The sequence below is a fragment of the Phyllobates terribilis genome, unplaced genomic scaffold (assembly GCF_046119375.1).
Source record: "Phyllobates terribilis strain yellow unplaced genomic scaffold, ASM4611937v1 Scaffold_366__1_contigs__length_1906876, whole genome shotgun sequence".
Lineage (NCBI taxonomy): Eukaryota > Metazoa > Chordata > Amphibia > Anura > Dendrobatidae > Phyllobates > Phyllobates terribilis.
The window spans coordinates 1,308,617-1,314,616 of NW_027363126.1; positions in this window are offsets into that span (position 1 = coordinate 1,308,617).

Sequence of the window (6,000 nt, forward strand, 5' to 3'; positions counted from 1 at the left end):
TCCTGCTCTGGTCCATCATGCAGAGTGCAGGGTCTCTCAGCTGGTTTCTTCTATCATAGCTCTGCGGTGCCTCCAGGCTGTATTGCATTTAGATCTGTGCTTCTGTAGTTCTCCTGCTGTGGTCAATCATGCAGAGTGCAGGGTCTCTCAGCTGGTTTCTTCTATCATACCTCTGCGGTGCCTGCAGGCTGTATTGCATTTAGATCTGTGCTTCTGTAGTTCTCCTGCTGTGGTCAATCATGCAGAGTGCAGGGTCTCTCAGCTGGTTTTCTTCTATCATAGCTCTGCGGTGCCTCCAGGCTGTATTGCATTTAGATCTGTGCTTCTGTAGTTCTCCTGCTCTGGTCAGTCATGCAGAGTGCAGGGTCTCTCAGCTGGTTTCTTCTATCATAGCTCTGCGGTGCCTCCAGGCTGTATTGCCTTTAGATCTGTGCTTCTGTAGTTCTCCTGCTCTGGTCCATCATGCAGAGTGCAGGGTCTCTCAGCTGGTTTCTTCTATCATAGCTCTGCGGTGCCTCCAGGCTGTATTGCATTTAGATCTGTGCTTCTGTAGTTCTCCTGCTGTGGTCAATCATGCAGAGTGCAGGGTCTCTCAGCTGGTTTCTTCTATCATAGCTCTGCGGTGCCTCCAGGCTGTATTGCATTTAGATCTGAGCTTCTGTAGTTCTCCTGCTCTGGTCAGTCATGCAGAGTGCAGGGTCTCTCAGCTGGGTTTCTTCTATCATAGCTCTGCGGTGCCTGCAGGCTGTATTGCATTTAGATCTGTGATTCTGTAGTTCTTCTGCTCTGGTCCATCATGCAGAGTGCAGGGTCTCTCAGCTGGTTTTCTTCTATCATAGCTCTGCTGTGCCTCCAGGCTGTATTGCATTTAGATCTGTGCTTCTGTAGTTCTCCTGCTGTGGTCAATCATGCAGAGTGCAGGGTCTCTCACCTGGTTTCTTCTATCATAGCTCTGCGGTGCCTGCAGGCTGTATTGCCTTTAGATCTGTGCTTCTGTAGTTCTCCTGCTCTGGTCAATCATGCAGAGTGCAGGGTCTCTCAGCTGGTTTCTTCTATCATAGCTCTGCGGTGCCTCCAGGCTGTATTGCCTTTAGATCTGTGCTTCTGTAGTTCTCCTGCTCTGGTCCATCATGCAGAGTGCAGGGTCTCTCAGCTGGTTTCTTCTATCATAGCTCTGCGGTGCCTGCAGGCTGTATTGCCTTTAGATCTGAGCTTCTGTAGTTCTCCTGCTGTGGTCAATCATGCAGAGTGCAGGGTCTCTCAGCTGGTTTTCTTCTATCATAGCTCTGCGGTGCCTCCAGGCTGTATTGCCTTTAGATCTGTGCTTCTGTAGTTCTCCTGCTCTGGTCAATCATGCAGAGTGCAGGGTCTCTCAGCTGGTTTCTTCTATCATAGCTCTGCGGTGCCTCCAGGCTGTATTGCCTTTAGATCTGTGCTTCTGTAGTTCTCCTGCTCTGGTCAATCATGCAGAGTGCAGGGTCTCTCAGCTGGTTTCTTCTATCATAGCTCTGCGGTGCCTGCAGGCTGTATTGCATTTAGATCTGTGCTTCTGTAGTTCTCCTGCTGTGGTCAGTCATGCAGAGTGCAGGGTCTCTCAGCTGGTTTCTTCTATCATAGCTCTGCGGTGCTTGCAGGCTGTATTGCCTTTAGATCTGTGCTTCTGTAGTTCTCCTGCTGTGGTCAATCATGCAGAGTGCAGGGTCTCTCAGCCTCAGCTGGTTTCTTCTATCATAGCTCTGCGGTGCCTGCAGGCTGTATTGCATTTAGATCTGTGCTTCTGTAGTTCTCCTGCTCTGGTCAGTCATGCAGAGTGCAGGGTCCCTCAGCTGGTTTTCTTCTATCATAGCTCTGCGGTGCCTGCAGGCTGTATTGCATTTAGATCTGTGCTTCTGTAGTTCTCCTGCTCTGGTCAGTCATGCAGAGTGCAGGGTCCCTCAGCTGGTTTTCTTCTATCATAGCTCTGCGGTGCCTGCAGGCTGTATTGCATTTAGATCTGTGCTTCTGTAGTTCTCCTGCTCTGGTCAATCATGCAGAGTGCAGGGCCTCTCAGCTGGTTTCTTCTATGATAGCTCTGCGGTGCCTCCAGGCTGTATTGCCTTTAGATCTGAGCTTCTGTAGTTCTCCTGCTCTGGTCAATCATGCAGAGTGCAGGGTCTCTCAGCTGGTTTCTTCTATCATAGCTCTGCGGTGCCTGCAGGCTGTATTGCATTTAGATCTGTGCTTCTGTAGTTCTCCTGCTCTGGTCAATCATGCAGAGTGCAGGGTCTCTCAGCTGGTTTTCTTCTATCATAGCTCTGCGGTGCCTGCAGGATGTATTGCATTTAGATCTGTGCTTCTGTAGTTCTCCTGCTGTGGTCCATCATGCAGAGTGCAGGGTCTCTCAGCTGGTTTCTTCTATCATAGCTCTGCGGTGCCTGCAGGCTGTATTGCATTTAGATCTGTGCTTCTGTAGTTCTCCTGCTCTGGTCAATCATGCAGAGTGCAGGGTCCCTCAACTGGTTTTCTTCTATTATAGCTCTGCGGTGCATCTAGGCTGTATTGCATTTAGATCTGTGCTTCTGTAGTTCTCCTGCTCTGGTCCATCATGCAGAGTGCAGGGTCCCTCAGCTGGTTTCTTCTATCATAGCTCTGCGGTGCCTCCAGGCTGTATTACATTTAGATCTGTGCTTCTGTAGTTCTCCTGCTCTGGTCCATCATGCAGAGTGCAGGGTCTCTCAGCTGGTTTTCTTCTATCATAGCTCTGCGGTGCCTCCAGGCTGTATTGCATTCAGATCTGTGCTTCTGTAGTTCTCCTGCTCTGGTCAATCATGCAGAGTGCAGGGTCTCTCAGCTGGTTTCTTCTATCATAGCTCTGCGGTGCCTCCAGGCTGTATTGCCTTTAGATCTGTGCTTCTGTAGTTCTCCTGCTGTGGTCAATCATGCAGAGTGCAGGGTCTCTCAGCTGGTTTTCTTCTATTATAGCTCTGCGGTGCATCCAGGCTGTATTGCATTTAGATCTGTGCTTCTGTAGTTCTCCTGCTCTGGTCCATCATGCAGAGTGCAGGGTCCCTCAGCTGGTTTCTTCTATCATAGCTCTGCGGTGCCTCCAGGCTGTATTGCATTTAGATCTGTGCTTCTGTAGTTCTCCTGCTGTGGTCAATCATGCAGAGTGCAGGGTCTCTCAGCTGGTTTCTTCTATCATAGCTCTGCGGTGCCTGCAGGCTGTATTGCCTTTAGATCTGTGCTTCTGTAGTTCTCATGCTCTGGTCAATCATGCAGAGTGCAGGGTCTCTCAGCTGGTTTTCTTCTATCATAGCTCTGCGGTGCCTCCAGGCTGTATTGCCTTTAGATCTGTGCTTCTGTAGTTCTCCTGCTCTGGTCAATCATGCAGAGTGCAGGGTCTCTCAGCTGGTTTCTTCTATCATAGCTCTGCGGTGCCTGCAGGCTGTATTGCATTTAGATCTGTGCTTCTGTAGTTCTCCTGCTCTGGTCCATCATGCAGAGTGCAGGGTCTCTCAGCTGGTTTCTTCTATCATAGCTCTGCGGTGCCTGCAGGCTGTATTGCATTTAGATCTGTGCTTCTGTAGTTCTCCTGCTCTGGTCCATCATGCAGAGTGCAGGGTCCCTCAGCTGGTTTCTTCTATCATAGCTTTGCTGTGCCTCCAGGCTGTATTGCCTTTAGATCTGTGCTTCTGTAGTTCTCCTGCTGTGGTCAATCATGCAGAGTGCAGGGTCTCTCAGCTGGTTTCTTCTATCATAGCTCTGCGGTGCCTCCAGGCTGTATTGCCTTTAGATCTATGCTTCTGTAGTTCTCCTGCTCTGGTCCATCATGCAGAGTGTAGGGTCTCTCAGCTGGTTTCTTCTATCATAGCTCTGCGGTGCCTCCAGGCTGTATTGCCTTTAGATCTGTGCTTCTGTAGTTCTCCTGCTGTGGTCAATCATGCAGAGTGCAGGGTCTCTCAGCTGGTTTCTTCTATCATAGCTCTGCGGTGCCTGCAGGCTATATTGCCTTTAGATCTGTGCTTCTGTAGTTCTCCTGCTCTGGTCAGTCATGCAGAGTGTAGGGTCTCTCAGCTGGTTTCTTCTATCGTAGCTCTGCGGTGCCTCCAGGCTGTATTGCCTTTAGATCTGTGCTTCTGTAGTTCTCCTGCTCTGGTCAGTCATGCAGAGTGCAGGGTCTCTCAGCTGGTTTCTTCTATCATAGCTCTGCGGTGCCTGCAGGCTATATTGCCTTTAGATCTGTGCTTCTGTAGTTCTCCTGCACTGGTCAGTCATGCAGAGTGTAGGGTCTCTCAGCTGGTTTCTTCTATCGTAGCTCTGCGGTGCCTCCAGGCTGTATTGCCTTTAGATCTGTGCTTCTGTAGTTCTCCTGCTGTGGTCAATCATGCAGAGTGCAGGGTCCCTCAGCTGGTTTTCTTCTATCATAGCTCTGCGGTGCTTGCAGGCTGTATTGCCTTTAGATCTGTGCTTCTGTAGTTCTCCTGCTCTGGTCAATCATGCAGAGTGCAGGGTCCCTCAGCTGGTTTTCTTCTATCATAGCTCTGCGGTGCTTGCAGGCTGTATTGCCTTTAGATCTGTGCTTCTGTAGTTCTCCTGCTGTGGTCAATCATGCAGAGTGCAGGGTCTCTCAGCTGGTTTCGTCTATCATAGCTCTGCGGTGCCTGCAGGCTGTATTGCCTTTAGATCTGTGCTTCTGTAGTTCTCCTGCTGTGGTCAATCATGCAGAGTGCAGGGTCTCTCAGCTGGTTTCTTCTATCATAGCTCTGCGGTGCTTGCAGGCTGTATTGCCTTTAGATCTGTGCTTCTGTAGTTCTCCTGCTGTGGTCAATCATGCAGAGTGCAGGGTCTCTCAGCTGGTTTTCTTCTATCATAGCTCTGCGGTGCTTGCAGGCTGTATTGCCTTTAGATCTGTGCTTCTGTAGTTCTCCTGCTGTGGTCAATCATGCAGAGTGCAGGGTCTCTCGGCTGGTTTTCTTCTATCATAGCTCTGCGGTGCCTCCAGGCTGTATTGCATTTAGATCTGTGCTTCTGTAGTTCTCCTGCTGTGGGCAATCATGCAGAGTGCAGGGTCTCTCAGCTGGTTTTCTTCTATCATAGCTCTGCGGTGCCTGCAGGCTGTATTGCCTTTAGATCTGTGCTTCTGTAGTTCTCCTGCTGTGGTCAATCATGCAGAGTGCAGGTTCTCTCAGCTGGTTTTCTTCTATCATAGCTCTGCGGTGCCTGCAGGCTGTATTGCCTTTAGATCTGTGCTTCTGTAGCTCTCCTGCTGTGGTCAATCATGCAGAGTGCAGGGTCTCTCAGCTGGTTTTCTTCTATCATAGCTCTGTGGTGCTTGCAGGCTGTATTGCCTTTAGATCTGTGCTTCTGTAGTTCTCCTACTCTGGTCAATCATGCAGAGTGCAGGGTCCCTCAGCTGGTTCCTTCTATCATAGCTCTGCGGTGCCTCCAGGCTGTATTGCATTTAGATCTGTGCTTCTGTAGCTCTCCTGCTGTGGTCAATCATGCAGAGTGCAGGGTCTCTCAGCTGGTTTCTTCTATCATAGCTCTGCGGTGCCTCCAGGCTGTATTGCCTTTAGATCTGTGCTTCTGTAGTTCTCCTGCTCTGGTCCATCATGCAGAGTGCAGGGTCTCTCAGCTGGTTTCTTCTATCATAGCTCTGCGGTGCCTCCAGGCTGTATTGCATTTAGATCTGTGCTTCTGTAGTTCTCCTGCTGTGGTCAATCATGCAGAGTGCAGGGTCTCTCAGCTGGTTTCTTCTATCATAGCTCTGCGGTGCCTCCAGGCTGTATTGCATTTAGATCTGAGCTTCTGTAGTTCTCTTGCTCTGGTCCATCATGCAGAGTGCAGGGTCTCTCAGCTGGTTTCCTCTATCATAGCTCTGCGGTACCTGCAGACTGTATTGCATTTAGATCTGTGCTTCTGTAGTTCTCCTGCTCTGGTCAATCATGCAGAGTGCAGGGTCTCTCAGCTGGGTTTCTTCTATCATAGCTCTGCGGTGCCTGCAGGCTGTATTGCATTTAG